Source organism: Pseudophryne corroboree, chromosome 6 (genome assembly GCF_028390025.1).
Source record: "Pseudophryne corroboree isolate aPseCor3 chromosome 6, aPseCor3.hap2, whole genome shotgun sequence".
In the NCBI taxonomy this organism is placed as follows: Eukaryota; Metazoa; Chordata; class Amphibia; order Anura; family Myobatrachidae; genus Pseudophryne; species Pseudophryne corroboree.
This window is the reverse complement of record NC_086449.1, coordinates 609062319-609087386: the sequence shown is the minus strand read 5'-3', so window position 1 is coordinate 609087386 and position 25068 is coordinate 609062319. Positions and strand designations below refer to the sequence as shown.

At 50.8% G+C, this 25068-nt stretch overlaps 1 long non-coding RNA gene across 1 annotated transcript; it reads left to right on the top strand.

The window, feature by feature from the left end:
- The first annotated feature begins 3809 nt into the window (after window positions 1-3809).
- Window positions 3810-24943, top strand: LOC134933096 (uncharacterized). Its single transcript, XR_010179603.1, has 4 exons — window positions 3810-4066; window positions 4745-5002; window positions 17764-17986; window positions 24699-24943. It is a non-coding gene; the product is annotated as an uncharacterized LOC134933096 (long non-coding RNA).
- Window positions 24944-25068: the final 125 nt, after the last annotated feature.

Below are 25068 nucleotides of genomic sequence, written 5' to 3'. Positions count from 1 at the left end.
TTGTCGAAGGAGACACCACTCACATACACATTTGCTCCATCTCCTCCTTAGGGGAGACTTTTATCTCAGACATGTCGACACACACGTAGCGACACAACACACACTCAGGGAATGCTCATCTGAAGACAATTCCCCCACAAGGCCCTTTGGAGAGACAGAGAGAGAGTATGCCAGCACACACCCCAGCGCTATATGACCCAGGAATAACACAGTAACTTAACGTTAACCCAGTAGCTGCTGTTTATATTGATTTTTGCACCTAATTATGTGCCCCCCCCCCCTCTTTTTACCCTCTTCTACCGTGAATCTGCAGGGGAGAGCCTGGGGAGCTTCCTCTCAGCGGAGCTGTGGAGAAAAAATGGCGCAGGTGAGTGCTGAGGAAGAAGCCCCGCCCCCTCGACGGCGGGCTTCTGTCCTGCTTAAATATACATTTTCTTGGCGGGGGCTCATACATATATACAGTGCCCAACTGTATATATGTGCACTTTTGCCAAAAGAGGTCCATATGCTGCCCAGGGCGCCCCCCCCCTGCGCCCTGCACCCTTACAGTGACCGGAGTATGTGAGGTGTGTGGGAGCAATGGCGCACAGCTGCAGTGCTGTGCGTTACCTCAGTGAAGAACGGAGTCTTCTGCCGCCGATTTCGAAGTCTTCTTGCTTCTCATACTCACCCGGCTTCTGTCTTCCGGCTCTGCGAGGGGGACGGCGGCGCGGCTCTGGGATCGGACGACGAGGGTGAGATCCTGTGTACGATCCCTCTGGAGCTAATGGTGTCCAGTAGCCTAAGAAGCAGGACCTAGCTTCAGAGAGTAGGGCTACTTCTCTCCCCTCTGTCCCACGATGCAGGGAGTCTGTTGCCAGCAGAGCTCCCTGAAAATAAAAAAACCTAACAAAATACTTTCTCACAGCAAGCTCAGGAGAGCTCACTGAACAGCACCCAGCTCGTCCGGGCACAGTCTCAAATTGAGATCTGGAGGAGGGACATAGAGGGAGGAGCCAGAGCACACCAGAATCTAAATTCTTTCTTAAAGTGCCCATGTCTCCTGCGGAGCCCGTCTATTCCCCATGGTCCTTACGGAGTCCCCAGCATCCACTAGGACGTTAGAGAAATGGGAGCGTGATACACATATGGGGGGAGGGGCAGATACACATATGACCCCAATAGTGCCAGATATACGTTGCCCCACAGTACCAGATATACATTGCCCCACAGTGCCAGATATACATTGCCCCACAGTGCCAGTTACACATTGCCTCACTGTGCCAGATGCACAAATGCCCCCAGAATGCCAGATATACATTGCCTCACAGTGCCAGATACACATTGCCCCACAGTGCTAGATACACAAATGCCCCCAGAGTGCCAGATATACATTGCCTCAAAGTGCCAGATTTGCCCCCAGTGCCAGATACAGGAATGCATCCAGTGCCAGATACACATGTCCCCCCAGTGCCAGATTTGCCCTCAGTGTCAGATACACATGTCCCCCCAGTGCCAGATATACATTGCCTCACAGTGCCAGATACACATTGCCCCACAGTGTTAGATACACACATGCCCGCAGAGTGTCAGATATACATTGCCTCACAGTGCCAGATACACAAATGCCCCCACTGTGTCAGATACACATTCCCCCAGTGCCAGATTTGCTCTCAGTGTCACATACACATGTCCCCGCAGTGCCAGATATGCCCCCAATGCCAGATATGCTCCCAGTGCCAGGTATACATGCCCCCCCCAGTGCCAGATAAGCCCCCAGTGCCAGATACACATGCCCCCCCAGTGCCAGATATGATCCCAGTGCCAGGTATACATGCCCCCCCAGTGCCAGATATGCTCCCAGTGCCAGGTATACGTGCCCCCCCCCCCCCGCCGCACTGCTCACTGCTGCTGCTGTCCTTTGTGTGTGTGAGGGGAGGAGAGCGCAGCCTGCACATCTCCTTCCTCTCAGTCTCCGGCGGGTGCGGGTGTCTTAGTTCAATTCTGCGCCGATCCGTGAGCCAATCAAAGCTTGCGGTCCAGCAGCCTTGGCTCCGATTGACTCACGGGCGGCGCTGAATTGAACGAAGACACTGAGGGGCAGGAGAGGCGCAGGCTGCGCTCTCCTCCCCTCGCTTCAGCGGCGTTTAGCAGCGGAGGGAGGGAGGGACAGAGCGGTGGACCTTCGGCGTGGGTACGGTGTACCCACGGCTAAGTTCTTAAGGGTACGCCGTACCTGCACACTTGCACCGCTGGAACTTCCCCAAAAAGGATGTTTGCCTTAACCACTTGCGTGGCATGGTCGCCTCAGATGTGACCATGCCTGCAAGTGCTCTATCTGACCTGGTCGCACAGGATGCGACCAGTCAGATAGTGTTAGTAGCGGCAGGGAAGATAAACTTCCCTCCGCTGCTGCTGTCAGAGCGAACGGAAGGTTCCTCTGCCTCCCTGCACTCTCCCCCACTGATTACCGTGCTGCCGATCACTGCTGATTGGTCAACACGGCAGGATTTCCCCCTCCAGCGGCTGCAGACAATGGCAGCCGCTGGGGAGTGTAAATGAACGCTCCCAAGCCACCCCCAGACCCCATCCCCCCTGTATACCTGCAGGCTGTGTCCCCGGCTTTCAAAATGAAAGCCGCGATGTTCGTGATGTTCCGATGGTTGCAATGTTTCTGATCGATGTTTCGATGTTTGAATTGTTTTTTTTTTTAAAGGAATAATAATTTTTTTTTCCTTTTTTTTTTTTTTAACTAAATTCATTTGGGATAGAGTTAAATTCACGTTCTTCACCTAATTCACTCATAAAAAACCCTGACAATTTCGGAGCGGTTTTCGGCGAAATAAATCGTCAGTTAAGTGGTTTAAGGGTTTAATCTTGTTCAAATCTTCCCCGAATAGTATGTCTCCCTTAAAAGGGATCACCTCCAAGGTCTTTTTAGAGTCCAGATCTACAGACCAGGACTGCAACCAGAATAGATGTAGTAGACGCTTTGGCCGCCAGGAACCAGCATCAGATGCCGCCTCCTGAATATAATGGGAGGCTGTAATACTATATGAAAGACACTGTCTGGCATTATCAGGAAAATAAGACGGTAGTTCCGCTTCAACTCCTGAACCCAGGCTTCAATGGCTTTTGCAGCCCAAGAATCCGCAATAGTGGGCCTGTGCACAGCTCCCGCAAGAGTGTATATAGACTTTAAGCAACCCTCCACACGCTTATCCGTTGGTTCCTTCAGAGAGGTGACGGTAGTGACGGGCAGAGCAGATGACATCACCAGACGCACTACCTGTGAGTCCACCGGCGGCGGTGTTTCCCAATTTTTACTTAACTCTGCAGTGAGGGGATAACGAGCTAGCATCTTCTTAGACAGGGAGAATTTCTTTCCTGTATACTCCCAGGATTCCTAATGTATGTCAACCAATGGTCAGAATGGGATAAAATTAGTTTAGTAACCTTCTGATGCTTGAACTTATCAGGCTTCTTAGAGGTATCTGGAGGTTCTGCATCATCATCATCAATTTGAAGAATCAGTCTGATAGCCTCCAAGATGTCAGGAACATCCACCTGTGTGCATCTGCATCAGTGTCTGAGGGGTCAGTATATGCGCCATCTTCATCGCAGTGCTGTAACTAGGTGTGTGCTGAGTGGGCCTGACACACAGCGCACTTGTGGTGGGAGCGCATTGTGCGCTATGTGCTCCCGATTGGACGTCCTGGCAGATGCAGAGCTGTTCAACAGTGCGGGCACCGTGGTGCATGGCTGTCTTTTTATTATTCTCCCAGGTGGCGGTTGTGCTTTACGTAACTGGGTACACTGATTCATACACACACGACTGGGGGGGGGGTAACGGCCGGGATTGGATACAGAAACCAGAAACCCCGCCTCCAGGCCGCAACAGATATCTGCTCCCTCCCCTCCTCGGTCTGCACCCAGGCAGCCCATGCTCAGAGGCAGCCAGACAGACAGGCAGCACCACAGCAGCGAAGCTTGGGTGTAGAGCCCGCTGGTGCTGGGCAGCAGATCCTGACTCCAATGCCTCCTCATCTCCCGAGCCGAGACAGATCAGCCTCCGCCTCCAGCTCAGGTGACCCTGCTGCATGCTAGTGTTTGTTTATATGAAAGGGGTGTGGCCACGGAGGTCCGTGGTTAGGCCCCGCCTCCGACTTTGCCTGTGCCTCTGTGGTAATATTTGTGTGTGCCCAGCCCTGCCTGCCACCTATGTGGGACCTGGAGGTATGTGTGTGTGTGTGACTATGGAGGAAAGGCTGTGTGTGTGTGTGTGTGTGTGTTTGTGGTGACTGGGGGTAACAGGCTGTGTGTGTGTGGTGACGGTAGGGGGGTAACAGGCTGTGTGTGTAGTGACTGGGGAGTAACAGGCTGTGTGTGTGTGTGTGTGTGTGTGTGTGTGTGTGTGGTGACTGTAGGGGGGTAACAGGCTGTGTGTGTAGTGACTGGGGGGGTAACAGGCTGTGCGTGTGTGTAGTGACTGGTGGGGTAACAGGCTGTGCATGTGGTGACTGGTGGGGTAAATGGCTGTGTGTGTGTGTAGTGACTGGGGGGGTAACAGGTTATGTGTGTGCGGTGACTGTAAGGGAGAGGCTGTGTGTGTAGTGACTGGGGGAGTAACAGGCTGTGCGTGTGTGTGGTGACGGGGTAACAGGCTGTGCGTGTCTGTGGTAACGGGGTAACAGGCTGTGTGTGTGTGTATAGTGATTGGAGACGCCAGGCTGTGTTCTGCCACTTTTTTTTTTTCTTTAAACAGGGACCTGCGGCACTGTGGTGCAATGAAGGGGCATGCAGCAGTACTGTCAGCGCAGTACTAGCAGGAGGAGGCGGTCCAGCCAATCCAGCCCCTCCTCTCACCTTTTCTTCCTATCTCTACCGCTGTTGCCCAATGTCACGATCCCACAAAAACCAGAAGAGCGGACCTGCTGCTGCTGTTGCTGAAAGAGGACCCGTTGGTACACAGTGCCGCATGTACTTAAGGGGACGACGACACGCAGTGACACTTGTATCGGAGGTAGGGGGACAGAGCGGAATACACAGTGCCACATGTATCCCCCCTCTCACTCTACCCTGACCCTCTCTCTCTCTCTCACTCCTCTTTTTCACCTCTCTCCCCCTTTCCCCTGGTCTCTCTCTCCCCTCAGACCCCTTTCTCTCTCACCCCCACACTGTCTCCCCTCTCTCTTTTCTCTTGCCCCTCTTTCCCTCCTCTCTCTCACACCCCCTCTTACTGAACCTTATCTCTCATTCTCCCTCGGTCTCACACCTCTTTTTCTCTCTCTTTCTTTCTCTCTCTCTCTCTGCCTCGCTCTCATTCTGTCTCACTTCTCTTTATTTCTCTCGCTCAAACCCTTTCTCCCCATCTCTCTATTTCTTTTGCACTCTCTTCTTCGTTCTCTTTCCCTCTATCATCTCCCTCACTCTGCTCCCTCACTCTATCAACCCTCTCTTTCACTACCCCTCTCTGTTTCTTTTTTTCTCTCTCCTCCTCTTTCTTTCTCTCCCTCCCTCGTGCCTCTTTCTCTCCTCTCTCACACTGCTTTCTCTTCCCTGCAGTCAATCTCTCCCTCTCTCCCCCCTTTCTCTCTCTCCTCTCTTTCACTCTCACCCCCACTCTGTCTCACCTCTTTCTTTTTTGCCCCTCCCTCTCTCTCACCCCCTGCCCACCGCATCTCTCTCTTAACCATCTCACCCCCTTTTCTTTCTTTCTTTCTTTCTTTCTTTCTTTCTTTCTTTCTTTCTTTCTTTCTTTCTTTCTTTCTTTCTTTCTTTCTTTCTCTCTCTTTCTTTTTTTCTTTCTTTCTCCCCTGTTCTCTCTCTCTCTCTCTCTTCCCCCTAACCCCTTTCTCAGACACCCGCCTGTCTCAATTCTTTCTTTCTTTCTTTCTTTCTTTCTTTCTTTCTTTCTTTCTTTCTTTCTTTCTTTCTTTCTTTCTTTCTTTCTTTCTTTCTTTCTTTCTTTCCTCTCTGTCTCCCCTGCCCGCTCTCCCCCAGCTCCCTCTCTCTCACCCCGTCTCACCTCTTTCTTCCTCCCTTTCTTTTGCTCTCTTTCTTTCATGCTTCCTCTTTCTCTCACGCCTTATCTCTCTCTCTGCCCTGCTCTCTATTCCCCCACCCCCTCTCCCTCTTTCAACCTTTTCTCTCGCCCCTGTCTCACCTCTTTCTTTCTTTTTTTCTCTCTCTCTCTCTCTCTCTCTCTTACACCCTGCTCCCCCTCTCTCACTCCCCCTCCTTCTTTTTCTCTTTCTTTCGCTCTTTCTTTCTTTCTTTCGCTCTCTCTCTCATCCTCTCTCTCTCTCTCTCTCTCTCTCTCTCCCTGCTTTCTCTACTCTGCTGTCTGTCTCTCTCTTTCTACCCCCTCTCTTTCTCTCCCCCAACTCTTTTCTCATTTTTTCACCCTGCTCTTTCTCTATCACTCTCTCCCTCTTTCTGAGAGGTAATGGGTGTTGCTGGCTGCTGCTGTGATCTGTATTGCTGGGTGAAGGGTGACGGGTCAGATGCAGAACTAGTGTCCATGCTGGGGGGCACCAGCCAAAATCAAACTGGTTAGTGTCGGTTCTGCTTGGGTGAGAGCAGCCGTCTTCGCTCTGCGGTAATGGCACACTGACAGTAGTAGATATTGGTGCTTTTCCATCACCTGAACACACAATCACACACACACACACACACACACACACACACACACACACACACACACACATACACTCACACTGTGTCTAAGGCTACACCACACACACACACACACACACACACACTCACACTGTGTCTAAGGCTACACCACACACACACTCTCACACTGTGTCTAAGGCTACACCACACACACACTCTTACATTGTGTCTAAGGCTACACCACACACACACTCTCACACTGTGTCTAAGACTACACCACACCAGGGCCATAACTAGGTGTGCGCGAAGTGTGCTTTGCACATAGCGTACTTTAGCTGAGGGTGCATTGTGCACATTGACCCCGATTGGCAGCCCTATTTGTGTTGCAGCGCTGTTTGCCAAAGACAGCGCTGCCGAGTTTGTAGGTGGAAGAAGTGGTGCCAGGACCGTGCGAAGGTCGTGCTCACCTCAAGAGGATCAGAGCATCCATGGAGCTACCGTCCCCAACCGCCACCCAAGCAGAAAGGAACCACCGGCAGTGGGAGTTTGGGAGCCAGTGAGTGGAGTCTGCAATTACAGCTGGCGCGTTGGAGTGGCATCAGCGATGAGGACCCAGGAGCCAACTGCATCTAAGCCGCAGAAGACCCCTATCTGCTGCTGGAGTGTCCTCGGGAGTGCCTGCATGGGAGAAAGTCATACAGGAGGAGACTGCGGAAAAGATCAAGCCGCTAAGGAGTCATGGCAGAGGGGAACAAAATGTTGGAGGAGTCCCCCTTTTTTTTGTGGCCACAGAAGACCTGGCAGTGGAGACCAAGGGCATGCAGGCACCACAGAAGACAACCCACACTGGCTTCAAGACCCATCAGGACCCGCGGAAGAGCTCCAACAGTGAGGACTCGGCCTGAAGAACCCCTTACAGAGGACCCTGTAGAAAGGGCGACAGGAGCACTCCGGTGGGAGTCGGAACCGGAGGAGTCGAGCCAGCTGCCAGATAGGATCTGCAAGGCAGGATCAGCGCGGTGCAGTGTTATACATCCCGGGCCTGCTCAGGAATTCGGAGGTGGCAGAAGAGCCGCAACGCAGAGTGGCGAGAAACGTTTTTTTTGTTTTCTGATGCCCTTCCACTCTGTCCTGTCAGGCTAGGCCAACCTGGAGGGGGGGAGGGGGAAGAGGTGTGCGCACCAATGCGGGGAGGTGGGGGGGGGCGCCGATGCTGTTTCTTGCACACAGCGCTGAAATGTCTAGTTACGGCACTGCTTCATCGGATGAAGTATCCGAAACATGTGTAGATTGTGAGGAGGTAATGGCCAGCTTAGAGGACCTCTTGGTCCTAGGCAGGTGAGGGTTAGGTTTTTGTTTAGCCAAATACTGATTTAATTGCTGTAAATGAGTGGACAGATTATCTGCCCATGGCAGATTAACTGCAGGGACAATATGTGGCTGTAATGGCAGAGGAGGTCCCACAGGGGGCGCAAGTCTAGTTATTAGCGTAGTCAGTAAATTAGAAAAGGCAGCCCAAGGTGGGTCTTGGTGTGCCCCCGATGCTGCAGACTGACTGAGGAATATAGAACCCCCGGTACCTTAAGCCTCAGCTGCAATGTTTTCCTCCGAGCAGTCCGTGGCGTCAGCACTGCATTGTGCAGGATCAGCCATGGATCTACCGCCCTGTTTAGCAGACATTATTTGTAAGCGTAACCTTAGGGCGTAATAGTACAATGAAAGCAGACAAAGTACCTGACGAAAACCCCCTGTATAGTGTGACTGCAAAGCAGAGCACAGAGAATTTAAGAGGTATATGGTGAGTGAAACACACAGAGACAAATACCAAAGTAGTATATCCTGTGAGACACTATATTATATGAGAACCCTGATGCACTTAGCACCCTCCAGGGTACAGAATATAGGGATAGCAATATGTGTGAGATACACGGAATAGAGACCACACAGCAGCTATTAGCACACACAGTCACATGTACAATGCAGAAATTATTACAAACAACAATAAAACTGCACTGGACTAGCAATACTAAGTAACTGCTATGTATATATACAGATATAACAATGCACAGTAAAGACTGGATGTATATCCCAGGGTACTTGTACTAAATATCCCTGTAGTTATGCACTTGTTCTTAACTAACACTGTCTAAATGACATGTAGAATACTTAAGTGTCCTGTAAATGCACAGTGCTGATGAAGCAGGCGGCTTTACAGAGGAGACATTGCCCAGCAGTGACAGAATCAGCTCAGCTTGTGTGTAATGGTGCCCAACGCTGACAGGGAGTGAGGGAGAGAGAGATATGCAGCTCCAGGGCGGGAACATTTGCAGTAAATGGTGCCTGGGGCTGGGGGAGGGGCTACAGGTCAGAGCCTTATCCCCTTGCTGGACTTCACCACCGGGTACTGCGGTGGATTGGATTTTAAGAAATCTGACCTGTGCCCCTTGCCCTGGTGGTCTAGTGGGGTCCCTGTACGGCCACAGTGTCCACGCCAGAGCACGCGGACCGTCTCCGGAGACCGCGCCGGACCGCGATTTCAGCAGGTCCCGCCTGGGGGACCCTCTTACCTCCTCCCGAAGATGCGGCCACACGATCCAGGAGAGCAGCGGCAGGTGTGTGCCTTGAAGTGACTGGAGCCCTCCGCTGTAAGTACCCAGCAACCAGGGCGCGGGAGTATACAGCGCCGCTGGGGGAGGTGAGGGAGCCACAGCACGATATATCAGTATGACATATAGCACTTCTAAGTGCCTGTGCTGCTGCCCTTGAAGTCTTCTTTTTTCAGAAAAGCTCTTTTCAGGGCTGCCTAGTGCAGCCCTCCCTGCTAGCTGCCAACTTACAAACTGAGCTCCAGTGCCTGGAGGCGGGGATATAGAGGAGGCGGCACTATGCATCCAGGGAACAGTCACATTTTTAGCCTGTTGGTGCCTCGGATCAAGATCCAACTCTGCACCCCGATGATATTCCCTGTGGAATACCAGTGTACCTCGCTGCAGAAAAACGAGAATTATGGTAAGAACTTACCGTTGTTAAATCTCTTTCTGCGAGGTACACTGGGCTGCACAGGGAATGACATTGGGGTGTAGAGTAGGATCTTGATCCGAGGCACCAACAGGCTAAAAGCTTTGACTGTTTCCAGAATGCATAGCGCTGCCTCCTCTATAACCCCGCCTCCGTGCACAGGAGCTCAGTTTTTGTTAATCAGTCCAATGCAGTAGCAGGCAAAAGAGACGACAACTGTTAGTAGCCACATACACCACACTCTCACGACAGGAGTAAGTGTCAGCGGCTAATGCCAAACCAACCCAAAGAAGCTAAGTGCATCAGGGTGGGTGCCTTGTGGAATCCAGTGTACCTTGCAGAAAGAGATTTAACAATGGTAAGTTCTTACCATAAATCTCGTTTTCTGCTGCGGGGTATACTGGGCTCCACAGGGAATGACATTGAGGATGTCCTAAAGCAGTTCCTTATGGGAGAGGATGCACTATAAGCGGGCACAAGAACCTGGCGTCCAAAGGAAGCATCCTGGGAGGCGGAAGTATCGAAGGAATAGAACCTTATGAACGTGTTCATTGAGGACCACGTAGCCGCCTTGCACAATTGTTCAAGGGTCGCACCACGGCGGGCCGCCCAAGAAGGTCCAACAGACCGAGTAGAATGGGCCTTTATGGTAGCAGGAGCTGGAAGGCCAGCCTGCACATAAGCATGTGCAACCACCATTCTAATCCATCTGGCCAGGGCCTGCTTGTGAGCAGGCCAGCCACGTTTGTGAAAACCAAATAGAACAAAGGTGGTCATTCCGAGTTGTTCGCTCGTTGCGGATTTTCGCTATGCTGCAATTTGTTGCTAAATGCACATGCGCATGGTACGCAGCACGCATGCGCTTAGTTATTTAACTAAACACTTAGCAGTTTTGCTGTTGTCTGTGCGGCGCTTTTCAGTCGCACTGCTGATCGGTGAGTGATTGACAGGAAAGGGGCGTTTCTGGGTGGTAACTGAGCGTTTTCCGGGAGTGTGCTAAAAAACGCAGGAGTGCCAGGTAAAAACTTGGGAGTGTCGGGAGAAACGGGGGAGTGGCTGGCCGAACGCAGGGCGTGTTTGTGACGTCAAACCAGGAACTAAACAGACCGAGCTGATCGCAATCTAGGAGTAGGTCTGGAGCTACTCAGAAACTGCAAGAAAATATTTAGTAGCAGTTCTGCTAATGTTTCGTTCGCTATTCTGCTAAGATAAGATACACTCCCAGAGGGCGGCGGCCTAGCGTTTGCAATGCTGCTAAAAGCAGCTAGCGAGCGGACAACTTGGAATGAGGGCCAGAGAGAGAATCCGACTTCCTGATGGAGGCAGTTCTCTTCACATAGATACGGAGAGCCCGTACCACATCCAAAGACCGCTCTTTGGAAGACAATTCAGGAGAGGCAAAGTCCGGAACCACAATCTCCTGATTAAGGTGGAAAGAATACACCACCTTAGGTAAATAAGGTCTAAGAACCGCCCGATCACGGTGAAAAATCAGATAGGGTGACCTACAAGACAAGGCACCCAAATCCGACACCCGTCTAGCAGAGACAATGGCCAGCAGAAACAATACCTTAAGAGAAAGCCACTTAAGGTCTGCATATTCAAGAGGCTCAAATGTAGACCCTTGCAACGCCTCCAAAACCACTGACAAGTCCCAAGGGGCCACAGGCGGGACATAGGGAGGTTGAATCCGCAACACACCCTGAGTGAACGTATGCACATCAGGGAAAGTCGCAATTTTTCTCTGGAACCAAACTGACAAGGCAGAAATATGAACCTTGATGGAGGTCAGACGAAGACCCAAGTCCAGGCCCTGTTATAGAAAGGCCAAAAGTTTGGCCGTACTAAACTTGTAAGTGACATGATTGTTAGATGCGCATCAAGCAAAGTAAGAATTCCAGACCCTATGGTAAATCTGAGCAGAAGCCGGTTTCCGGGCCTTCAACATGGTTTGAATGACCGCCTCAGAAAATCCTTTAGCCCTCAAGACGGAAGCTTCAAGAGCCACGCCGTCAAAGCTAACCGGGCTAAATCCTGATATACACAGGGGCCCTGAATGAGGAGATTTGGGCGCTGTGGAAGTAGAAGGGGACGCTCTATCGAGAGACCGCGAAGGTCTGAGGACCAATGCCGTCTGGGCCACATGGGAGCGATTAGAATTAGGATTCCTCCTTCTTGCATAAACTTCCTGATTACTCTGGGCAGTAGTGACACCAGAGGGAACACGTATGGTAGCTGAAAGTTCTATGGAATTGCCAGTGTGTCCACAAACACTGCTTGAGGATCCCTTGTCCTTGCTCTGAAGACCGGAACCTTGTGATTGTGTCAAGACGCCATCAGGTCCACTTCTGGAAGGCCCCACCTGTCCACGAGGAGTTGAAACACTTCTGGATGGAGGCTTCACTCTCCGGCGTGTACGTCCTGACGACTGAGAAAGTCCGCTTCCCAGTTTAGCACCCCCGGAATGAATACTGCTGATATGGCTGGCAGATGGCGTTCCGCCCACTGAAGTATCCGTGATACTTCCCTCATTGCCATGCGGCTTTGAGTGCCGCCTTGATGATTGATGTATGCCACCGTGGTGATGTTGTCCGACTGTACTTGAACAGGTCTGTTCTGTATTAAATGCTGGGCCAAGTTCAATGAGTTGAACACCGCCCGCAATTCCAGAATGTTTATTGGGAGGAGAGACTCCTCCTTGGTCCACCGACCCTGAAGGGAGTGTTGCTCCAACACCGCAACCCAACCTCTCAGATTGGCATCCGTCATCAGAAGGACCCAGATGGAGATCCAGAAGGGACGACCCCTGCTTAATCGTTGGTCCTGAAGCAACCAGCTCAGGACAGATGGACCTCCGGAGACCAGGAGATTATTTGAGACCTGATCCAGTGAGGCAGGCCATCCCACTTGGCAATAATCAGCTTCTGCAGAGGGCGGGAATGGAATTGAGCGTACTCCACCATGACGAAAGCCGACACCATGAGATCTAGCACTTGCATTGCTGAATGTATCGATACTTGCGGACGAGATAGGAAGCATTGAATCCTATCCTGAAGCTTCAGGACTTTCTCCTGAGACAAGAACAACCGCTGGTTGTGAATGTCCAACAACGCCCCCAGGTGCACCATGCTCTGAGCAGGGACCAGGGAAGATTTCTTCCAGTTGATGAGCCACCCGTGGGCTTGCAGAAACTGAATAATCAGATCCAGATGGTGTAGGAGAATTTCTGGGGAATTAGCTAGGATCAACAGGTCGTCCAGGTACGGTAGGATCCTGACCCCTTGACGGCAGAGTACAGCCGTCATGACCTTGGTGAAGACTCACGGAGCCATGGTCAAACCAAAAGGTAACGCCCAAAATTGGTAATGGAGGTTGCCAACCGCAAACCTCAGGTATTGCTGATGCGACATTGCAATGGAAATATGCAGGTAAGCATCCTGTATGTCCAGGGAGACCATATAATCCCCAGGTTCCAAGGCCAGAACAATAGAGCGAAGAGTTTCCATACGAAACTTGGAGACCCTCACAAATTTGTTCAAGGACTTGAGGTTGAGAATGGGCCGGAAGGACCGTTTCGATTTTGGGACTAGGAACAGTGGTGAAAAGTACCCTTTGCCTCTCTGAGCCAGAGGCACCTGTACTACCACTCCTGTGTCCAGGAGGGACTGTACCACCGAATGAAGAGTTTTTGCCTTCACCTGATCCGAAGGGACGTCTGTCAGGCAAAATCGACGAGCAGGACGATTTTTGAAGGATACAGCATAACCTCGAGTGACGACTTCCCATACCCAGGCATCGGAAGTGGTCTTCAACCATTCCTGGGTATACCCTAGAAGTCGGCCCCCCACCCTGGGATCCCCCAGAGGGAGGCCCGCCCCGTCATGCGGCAGGCTTGTCAGTCTTGGAAGCAGGCTGACGGGCAGCCCAGGCACATTTGGGTTTGGGCTTATTGAGTTTGGAACTGCAAGCCTGTTTCGGATACGCCTGACCCTTTGCTTTCCCTGAAGGACGAAAAGGAGCGAAAGGAAGTACTCTTAGCCTTCGGTACCAAAGGAGCAGTACTAGGTATACAAGCTGTTTTAGCAGAAGCTAAGTCAGCCACAATCTTGTTGAGGTCTTCTCCGAAAAGGATGTCTCCCTTAAAAGGGAGTACCTCCAGGGTTTTCTTAGAGTCCAGATCCACGGACCAGGACTGCAACCATAGAATCCGGCGAGCCAGTATGGACGTAGTAGAAGCCTTGGCCGCCAGAATACCGGCATCAGAAGCCGCCTCTTTAATGTAATGAGAAGCTGTGACTATACGATAAGCATTGTCTAGCATGATCAGAAGCGTTGGAAGACATCTCAGCTTCCAACTCCTGAGCCCACGCTTCAATCGACTCTGCAGCCCATGTCGCTGCAATGGAGGGCCGATGCGCAGCACCTGCTAGTGTGTAAATCGCCTTTAAACAACCCTCCACACGCTTATCCGTTGGTTCTTTCAGAGACATGATGGTAGCTACTGGCAGAGCTGAGGATACCACCAGCCGCGCCACCTGCGAATCCACTGGCGGGGGTGTCTCCTAATTTTTACTTAGCTCCGCAGCAAGGGGATAACGAGCCAGCATCTTCTTGTGAGGCGTGAATTTCTTTCCTGGATTTTCCCAGGACACCTGACGTATGTCAACTAAATGGTCAGAATAAGGTAAAACTTGTTTAACCACCTTCTGACGGTAAAATATGTCCGGTTTCTTAGGCTCCGGGTCATCAGTAATTTAAAGAATGAGTCTGATAGCCTCCAACAAGTCAGGAACATCTACCTGTGAAACAGATTCCCCATCAGAAGCGTCAGGATCAGAATCTGTAGGGTCAGTATAAACGCCATCCTCATCAAACGAGGTGTCTGGGACGTTGGTGGATTGTGAGGAAGTAATGGCCCACTTAGAGGACCCCTTGGTCTTAGGCGGGCGAGGGTTAGACTTCTGAGTAGTCAGTGATTGGTTCAATTGCTGTAACTGAGCAGACAGCTGATCTGCCCATGGTGGGTTAACCGCGGGAACCATAAGCGGTTGTACCAGCACAGAAGGTCCCATAGGGGGCATTAGTCTACTTACCAGCGTATTCAATAGCGTGGAGAAGGTAGCCCAAGGTGGGTCATTTTGAACCCCCGTTGCTACGATCCCACTGGGGGGTAAGGAACCCCCAGAACCTGAACCCTCAGCTGCTATATTTTCCTCACATGTGTCTGCAGCGTCACCACCACACAATGTGGGAACAGCCCCAGCACCATTGCCCTTTGTAGCTGACATATTCGAAAGCTCAATGCAAGACAACACAGTACAATATCAACAGCACAATACCTGACAAGAACACCCTGTGCAAAGTAACAGCACAAACAGGGAATTCAAGAGGTATATGGTGACTAAAAATCACAGAGAAAAATACACACTGAGTATATCTTGTGAAATACCTATATTAATTGATAAACCTGACGCACCTAGCCATCTCAGGTTATAGCAGGGGTGGGGAACCTGTTTTCTACCGAGGGCCATTTGGATATTTATAAAATCCTTCGGGGGCCATACAAAAATTCTCAACTTAAAAAATTACCCTGCCCCCCAGCAGGTCTGCCACATAGAGGTACTCCGCGCGTGCCAAAAAATTAGTGTGGCCAGTTAAAATGGGACGTGATACACATATGCCCCCAATAGTGCAGTGCCAGATCCACAATTGCCCCCACAGTGCCAGGTATACAAATGCCCCTCACAGTGCCAGGTATACAGATGCCCCTCAAAGGGCCAGGTATACAAATGCCCCTCACAGTGCCAGGTATACAGATGTCCCCATATACAGATGCCCCCACAGTGCCAGGTATACAAATGCCCCCACAGTGCCAGGTATACAGATGCCCCTCACAGTGCCAGGTATACAAATGCCCCTCACAGTGCCAGGTATACAGATGTCCCCACAGTGCCAGGTATACAGATGTCCCCACAGTGCCAGGTATACAAATGCCCCCACAGTGCCAGGTATACAGATGACCCCACAGTGCCAGGTATACAGATGCCCCCACAGTGCCAGGTATACAAATGCCCCTCACAGTGCCAGGTATACAGATTCCCCCACAGTGCCAGTTATACAGATGCCCCCACAGTGCCAGGTATACAGATGCCACCCACAGTGCCAGGTATACAAATGCCCCCCACAGTGCCAGGTATACAGATGCCCCCACAGTGCCAGATATACAAATGCCCCTCACAGTGCCAGGTATACAGATGCCCCCACAGTGCCAGGTATACAAATGCCCCCACAGTGCCAGGTATACAGATGCCCCCCACAGTGCCACGTATACAAATGCCCCCCACAGTGCCAGGTATACAGATGCCCCCACAGTGCCCCCCCCCCTTCCGTGCTACTTACCGCTCCTTTCGGCAGGACATGGAGGAGAGCGCGGCTATGTTGGGCGGCGGCGTGCAGGACTTGAAACCAGCCGCCGGTTCGAGAGCCAATCAGAGCTCACGGACCGGCAGCCGCGGCTCCTGATTGGCTGCCGGTCTGCGAGCTCTGATTGGCTCACAAACCGGCGGCTGGTTTCAAGTTCTACACGCCGCCGCCGCGCTCTCCTCCCTGTGCTGACACTGACAGCTGAGACACGCTGCCGCCGGACTGAGCGGCGGCGTGTCTCATTGGGAGAAGCGGGTGGGCCGGAGCAAACGGCTTTGCGGGCCTTATACGGCCCGCGGGCCGGAGGTTCCCCACCCCTGGGTTATAGAATATAGGGATAGCAATCTGAGTGAGATACACGAAATGGAGGTCACACAGCAGCTATATGCACACACACATAGCCACACTGTGCAATGCAGAAATTATGACATGCAATAACACTGCACTGGATTAGCAATATAGAGTAGTACTAAGTATAGCTATACACTCAATAGATATAACAATGCACAGTATAGACTGGATGTATATCACAGAGTACTTGTACTATATAACCCTGACTAATTGCACTCTTTCTTAACTAACACTATCAGCAGACATGTAGAATACTTAAGTGTCCTGTAAAATGCACAGCGCTGACATGCAGGCAGCTTTACAGAGGAGGATTTGCCCAAACAGTCCCAGGATCAGCTCAGCTTGTCCTAATGGCTCCCAAATGCTGACAGGGAGTGATGGAGAGAGAGATATGCAGCTCCAGGGTGGGAACATTTACTCTAAATGGTGCCCTGGGGCTGGGGGAGGGGCTACAGGTCAAAGCCTTATCCCTCTGCTGGACTTCACCACCGGGTACTGTGGGCTATATAATAAACTTTTTTTTAGCAAAACCAACCTGTGCCCTTGCCCTGGTGGTCTAGTGGGGTCCCTGAACTACCACAGTGTCCATGCAAGCGAGCGCAGCCCGCCTCCCACCGGCCGCGCGGGATCGCGATTTTCAGCGGGTCCCGTCTGGAGAACCCACTTACCTCCTCCCTGATTGCGGCCACGCGATCCTGGAGAGCAGCGGTGGTGTGTGTGACTAACTTGAGAGAAACCGGAGCCTCCGCTGTAGGTACCCGGCAACCAGGGCGCGGGAGTGTACAGCGCCGCTGGGGGAGGTGACGGAGCTGCAGCAGGAGATGTCTGACTGACATCTAACACTTATAGTGCCTCTGCTGCAGCCCTAGAAGTCTTCATTTTTCACTTTAAAAGCTCTTCTCAGGGCTGCTGGAGCAGCCCACCTGTTGTATGCCTGCACTGCATGGCACCAACTACAAAACTGAGCTCCTGTGCATGGAGGCAGGGTTATAGAGGAGGCGGCGCTATGCATTCTGTGAACAGTCAAAGCTTTTAGCCTGTTGGTGCCTCGGATCAAGATCCTACTCTACACCCCAATGTCATTCCCTGTGGAGACCAGTGTAGCCCGCTGCAGAAATAAGCCATTTTTGCATACACGTTTGCTTAGTCATTTACACTCATTTTGCTGTTAACTCTATCAGTTCCTATATATGAATTAAAACTGTTTCTGCTGCAGGTGCAACTAACTACAGAGACCCTTGTACGTTGTAGTAGCATGATGATGCATAGTGTTACAGTAAGAAGTCACATGTATAATAAAGAATGTAGAGCTTTGCTCATTACTGCATGAAGATCTTGAGAGCAATATTTTGAGCATTCTCATTTATTTCCTAGAAGTGAAACTACATTCAACAGTTCACAGAAAAGCTGTTATAGTAAACATGTCCTATCTGCACTTTGAAGAGTTTCACATACTGTACAACAGGGCGTTGGTTACTAGATAATATAAATTCAAACGTTGTGTCTTGAATATCCAGTTCTTTCAATGTGATTAAGTCTGCAAAAAATAAGGAGCAAAAAGGAGAAATTCCAAAATTCCCAATTATTCAGATTTTAGGTATGTATGTACTATAGTTGTAAACAAGTACCAGCAAACAAAATAAAGATGCAGTTCTGTTGCTGCAAATTTATGTAATACGTTTTATTGACTACTTAATAAACATTTCTAGAACACAACCATGTTTACTGCCACATTCCAAAGGTGAAAGCAGAATCAGAGATTGTAGGCAAGAGATTTTCACCCTTCCTGAGCGTCGTCGTTCACTTTTTCAGCAAGTGTGTATGCCGGCGACGACGACCGATGCGTGGCATCTCGGCTCATTAACGGCCCTCTGTGTCGGTGGTGCATGCATGCTCTATTTGGACCGTCGTCCAAGAGCTGCCTGCACAGCCTGGCTGAGGCGTGACGTCACTGAGTGATATAGTTGTCATATCGCTCAGCGTGTACGGCCGGCCGGGAGGGGGAAACACGGTGTGTATGCACCTTAAGCTCCACTGGGGCGGGGACTGATGTGAATGGGCAAATATTCTCTGTAAAGTGCTGTGGAATATGCGTGCCTATGTAAATAATTGGTAATAAAAAAATAAGATTTTACTTACCGATAAATCTATTTCTCGTAGTCCGTAGTGGATGCTGGGACTCCGTCAGGACCATGGGGATTAGCGGCTCCGCAGGAGACAGGGCACAAAAATAAAAGCTTTAGGACTAGGTGGTGTGCACTGGCTCCTCCCCCTATGACCCTCCTCCAAGCCTCAGTTAGGATACTGTGCCCGGACGAGCGTACACAATAAGGAAGGATTTTGAATCCCGGGTAAGACTCATACCAGCCACACCAATCACACCGTACAACCTGTGATCTGAACCCAGTTAACAGTATGACAAACGTAGGAGCCTCTGAACAGACGGCTCACAACAATAACAACCCGATTTTTTTGTAACAATAACTATGTACAAGTATTGCAGACAATCCGCACTTGGGATGGGCGCCCAGCATCCACTACGGACTACGAGAAATAGATTTATCGGTAAGTAAAATCTTATTTTCTCTGACGTCCTAGTGGATGCTGGGACTCCGTCAGGACCATGGGGATTATACCAAAGCTCCCAAACGGGCGGGAGAGTGCGGATGACTCTGCAGCACCGAATGAGAGAACTCCAGGTCCTCTTTAGCCAGGGTATCAAATTTGTAGAATTTTACAAACGTGTTCTCCCCCGACCACGTAGCTGCTCGGCAGAGTTGTAATGCGGAGACCCCTCGGGCAGCCGCCCAAGATGAGCCCACCTTCCTTGTGGATTGGGCCTTGATAGATTTAGGCTGTGGCAGGCCTGCCACAGAATGTGCAAGTTGAATTGTGCTACAAATCCAACGAGCAATCGTCTGCTTAGAAGCAGGAGCACCCAGCTTGTTGGGTGCATACAGTATAAACAGCGAGTCAGATTTTCTGACTCCAGCCGTCCTTGAAATATATATTTTCAATGCCCTGACAACGTCCAGCAACTTGGAATCCTCCAAATCGCTAGTAGCCGCAGGCACCACAATAGGCTGGTTCAGGTGAAACGCTGAAACCACCTTAGGCAGAAACTGAGGACGCGTCCGCAGTTCTGCCCTGTCCGAATGGAAAATCAGATATGGGCTTTTATATGATAAAGCCGCCAATTCTGACACTCTCCTGGCTGAAGCCAGGGCCAGTAGCATGGTTACTTTCCATGTAAGATATTTCAAATCCACCGATTTGAGTGGCTCAAACCAATGGGATTTGAGAAAATCCAAAACTACATTAAGATCCCACGGAGCCACTGGGGGCACAACCGGGGGCTGTATATGTAGTACTCCTTTTACAAAAGTCTGGACTTCAGGAACTGAAGCCAATTCTTTCTGGAAGAAAATCGACAGGGCCGAAATTTGAACCTTAATGGACCCTAATTTGAGGCCCATAGACAATCCTGTTTGCAGGAAATGTAGGAATCGACCCAGTTGAAATTCCTCCGTCGGGGCCTTCCTGGCCTCACACCACGCAACATATTTTCTCCAAATGCGGTGATAATGTTGTGCAGTCACCTCCTTCCTGGCTTTTACCAGGGTAGGGATGACCTCTTCCGGAATGCCTTTTTCCCTTAGAATTCGGCGTTCAACCGCCATGCCGTCAAACGCAGCCGCGGTAAGTCTTGGAATAGACACGGTCCCTGCTGAAGCAGGTCCCGTCTTAGAGGTAGAGGCCACGGATCTTCCGTGAGCATCTCCTGAAGTTCCGGGTACCAAGTTCTTCTTGGCCAATCCGGAGCCACGAGTATCGTTCTTACTCCCCTTTGCCGTATAATTCTCAGTACTTTTGGTATGAGAGGCAGAGGAGGAAACACATACACTGACTGGAACACCCACGGTGTTACCAGAGCGTCCACAGCTATTGCCTGAGGGTCTCTTGACCTGGCGCAATACCTGTCCAGTTTTTTGTTGAGGCGGGACGCCATCATATCCACCTTTGGTTTTTCCCAACGGTTCACAATCATGTGGAAGACTTCTGGATGAAGTCCCCACTCTCCCGGGTGTAGATCGTGTCTGCTGAGGAAGTCCGCTTCCCAGTTGTCCACTCCCGGAATGAACACTGCTGACAGTGCTATCACATGATCTTCCGCCCAGCGAAGAATCCTTGCAGCTTCTGCCATTGCCCTCCTGCTTCTTGTGCCGCCCTGTCTGTTTACGTGGGCGACTGCCGTGATGTTGTCCGACTGGATCAACACCGGCTGACCCTGAAGCAGGGGTTTTGCCAGGCTTAGAGCATTGTAAATCGCTCTTAGCTCCAGTATATTTATGTGAAGAGACATCTCCAGGCTTGATCACACTCCCTGGAAGTTTCTTCCCTGTGTGACCGCTCCCCAGCCTCTCAGACTGGCATCCGTGGTCACCAGGACCCAGTCCTGTATGCCGAATCTGCGGCCCTCTAACAGATGAGCACTCTGCAACCACCACAGAAGAGACACCCTTGTCCGTGGAGACAAAGTTATCCGCTGATGCATCTGCAGATGCGATCCGGACCATTTGTCCAGCAGATCCCACTGAAAAGTTCGTGCGTGGAATCTGCCGAATGGAATCGCTTCGTAAGAAGCCACCATTTTTCCCAGGACTCTTGTGCATTGATGCACAGACACTTTTCCTGGTTTTAGGAGGTTCCTGACAAGTTCGGATAACTCCCTGGCTTTCTCCTCCGGAAGAAACACCTTTTTCTGAACCGTGTCCAGAATCATTCCCAGGAACAGCAGACGTGTCGTCGGGGTCAATTGAGATTTTGGAAAATTCAGAATCCACCCGTGCTGTTGCAGCACTACTTGGGTTAGTGCTACTACGTCCTCCAGCTGTTCTCTGGACCTTGCCCTTATCAGGAGATCGTCCAAGTAAGGGATAATTAATACGCCTTTTCTTCGCAGAAGAAACATAATTTCGGCCATTACCTTGGTAAAGACCCGAGGTGCCGTGGACAATCCAAACGGCAGCGTCTGAAACTGATAATGACAGTTTTGCACCACGAACCTGAGGTACCCTTGATGTGAAGGGCAAATTGGGACATGCAGGTAAGCATCCTTGATGTCCAGGGACACCATAAAGTCCCCTTCTTCCAGATTCGCTATCACTGCTCTGAGTGACTCCATCTTGAACTTGAATTTTTGTATGTACAGGTTCAAAGATTTCAGATTTAGAATAGGTCTTACCGAGCCGTCCGGCTTCGGTACCACAAATAGTGTGGAATAATACCCCTTTCCCTGTTGTAGGAGGGGTACCTTGACTATCACCTGCTGAGAATACAGCTTGTGAATGGCTTCCAATACCGTCGCCCTGTCTGAGGGAGACGTTGGCAGAGCAGACTTTAGGAACCGGCGAGGGGGAGACTTCTCGAATTCCAACCTGTAACCCTGAGATACTACCTGCAGGATCCAGGGGTCCACCTGTGAGTGAGCCCACTGTGCGCTGAAATTCTTGAGTCGACCCCCCACCGCCCCTGAGTCCGCTTGTAAAGCCCCAACGTCATGCTGAGGGATTTGCAGAAGCCGGGGAGGGCTTCTGCTCCTGGGAGGGAGCTGCTTGGTGCACTCTCTTACCCTTTCCTTTGCCTCGGGGCAGATATGACTGTCCTTTTGCCCGCTTGTTCTTATAGGAACGAAAGGACTGCGGCTGAAAAGACGGTGTCTTTTTCTGTTGGGAGGGGACCTGAGGTAAAAAGGTGGATTTCCCGGCTGTTGCCGTGGCCACCAAATCCGATAGACCGACCCCAAATAATTCCTCCCCTTTATACGGCAATACTTCCATATGCCGTTTGGAATCCGCATCACCTGACCACTGTCGCGTCCATAAACTTCTTCTGGCAGATATGGACATCGCACTTACTCTCGATGCCAGAGTGCAAATATCCCTCTGAGCATCTCGCATATAAAGAAAAGCATCCTTTAATTGCTCTATAGTCAATAAAATACTGTCCCTATCCAGGGTATCAATATTTTCAGTCAGGGAATCCGACCAAACCACCCCAGCACTGCACATCCATGCTGAGGCGATGGCTGGTCGCAGTATAACACCAGTATGAGTGTATATACTTTTCAGGGTAGTTTCCAGCCTCCTATCAGCTGGATCCTTGAGGGCGGCCGTTTCAGGAGACGGTAACGCCACTTGTTTTGATAAGCGTGTGAGTGCCTTATCCACCCTAGGGGGTGTTTCCCAGCGCGCCCTAACCTCTGGCGGGAAAGGATATAATGCCAATAACTTCTTTGAAATTAGCAGTTTTCTATCGGGGTTAACCCACGCTTCATCACACACTTCATTCAATTCCTCTGATTCAGGAAAAACTACAGGTAGTTTTTTCAGACCCCACATAATACCCCTTTTTGTGGTACTTGCAGTATCAGAGATATGCAAAGCCTCCTTCATTGCCGTGATCATATAACGTGTGGCCCTACTGGAAAATACGTTTGTTTCTTCACCGTCGACACTAGATTCGGTGTCCGTGTCTGGGTCTGTGTCGACCGACTGAGGTAAAGGGCGTTTTACAGCCCCTGACGGTGTCTGAGACGCCTGGACAGGTACTAACTGGTTTGCCGGCCGTCTCATGTCGTCAACTGATTTTTGTAACGTGCTGACATTATCACGTAATTCCATAAACATAGCCATCCATTCCGGTGTCGACTCCCTAGGGGGTGACATCACCATTACCGGCAATTGCTCCGCCTCCACACCAGCATCGTCCTCATACATGTCGACACACACGTACCGACACACAGCAGACACACAGGGAATGCTCTTATCGAAGACAGGACCCCACTAGCCCTTTGGGGAGACAGAGGGAGAGTTTGCCAGCACACACCCAAGCGCTATAAATATATAGGAACAACCCTACAGAAGTGTTGTTTCCTTTATAGCAGCTTAATATATCAATATCGCCAAAAAAGTGCCCCCCCCTCTCTGTTTTTTTACCCTGTTTCTGTAGTGCAGTGCAGGGGAGAGTCCTGGGAGCCTTCCTCGCAGCGGAGCTGTGCAGGAAAATGGCACTGTGTGCTGAGGAGATAGGCCCCGCCCCCTATTTCGGCGGGCTCTTCTCCCGGTGTTTGTGAGACCTGGCAGGGGTTAAATACATCCATATAGCCCCAGGGGCTATATGTGATGTATTTTTAGCCAGAACAAGGTATTATCATTGCTGCCCAGGGCGCCCCCCCCCAGCGCCCTGCACCCTCAGTGACCGCTGGTGTGAAGTGTGCTGACAACAATGGCGCACAGCTGCAGTGCTGTGCGCTACCTCATGAAGACTGAAAAGTCTTCTGCCGCCGGTTTCTGGACCTCTTCACTTTTCGGCATCTGCAAGGGGGTCGGCGGCGCGGCTCCGGGACCGGACTCCATGGCTGGGCCTGTGTTCGATCCCTCTGGAGCTAATGGTGTCCAGTAGCCTAAGAAGCCAATCCATCCTGCACGCAGGTGAGTTCACTTCTTCTCCCCTAAGTCCCTCGTTGCAGTGAGCCTGTTGCCAGCAGGACTCACTGAAAATAAAAAACCTAATAACTTTTTCTAAGCAGCTCTTTAGGAGAGCCACCTATATTGCACCCTGCTCGGACGGGCACAAAAACCTAACTGAGGCTTGGAGGAGGGTCATAGGGGGAGGAGCCAGTGCACACCACCTAGTCCTAAAGCTTTTATTTTTGTGCCCTGTCTCCTGCGGAGCCGCTAATCCCCATGGTCCTGACGGAGTCCCAGCATCCACTAGGACGTCAGAGAAATGTTACTTATAACCAGCAGCGGCTCCTACCTTTGTGGAGGAGGGGGGCTGCGGGAGAGGAAAGCTACTGCTACTGCCAGCCAGGTCCTGGGACCACACATGGGCAGTCATAGAAGCCGGGGTTTGTGCATGCGCTGTTTGCTCCTAGGGGATTGAAGCCCAGTCTGGCAGTCCCAGAGGGCGGAAACACTTCCCAATGGGACTGTCTGTAACGGAGTTGACTGGCATGTAGGACTTCTAATAGAAGTCATCACTGTCGGTCACTGCGTAGCCAGTGCTGTCAGATGGCAACTGGCTCACTCCCTGTAATGGCGGATTTTACTGGGGGGGGGGGCTGCAATCATGCAGTCCATAAGTAAAATCTGCCACTGTTTATAACTGTTTCAGGTGTCTGTTGAAAGTTAAGGGTTTTATAAAGGAACAATGTAACCACTGTATTATGATGATATTATTATTATTAATAATAATAATAAGCTAAAGCATAATAATCGTAATGATAATAAACTTCTCCCCCTCAGACTCTCCACCTCTCTACAAAACTTCAAACGGGCTCTCAAGACCCACTTCTTCACCAAACCCAGCCCAATCTCATCCTAACCCTCTGTTCTACGCTCTCTATGTACCCCATCTGTGTCACCCCTGTCTGTCTACCACTCCCCTTTAGAAATGGTTTGTTTGGGGTTTACTGGGCGCTTCAATAGACTTTATAGCGGCCTCGTTACTTCTAAAGGACTTATCCCAGACAGTCCAAATACTTGTGAGAAAGGTGTGGTAAAGAAGAAGATGGTGCTATTGTGTCTAGATGAGGAATGGGTGAATAAGGAGGAATACTTATCCTATGGGTATGTCTCTATCATCCCACTGTAGGTCTTCTTTGATAGACGTTCT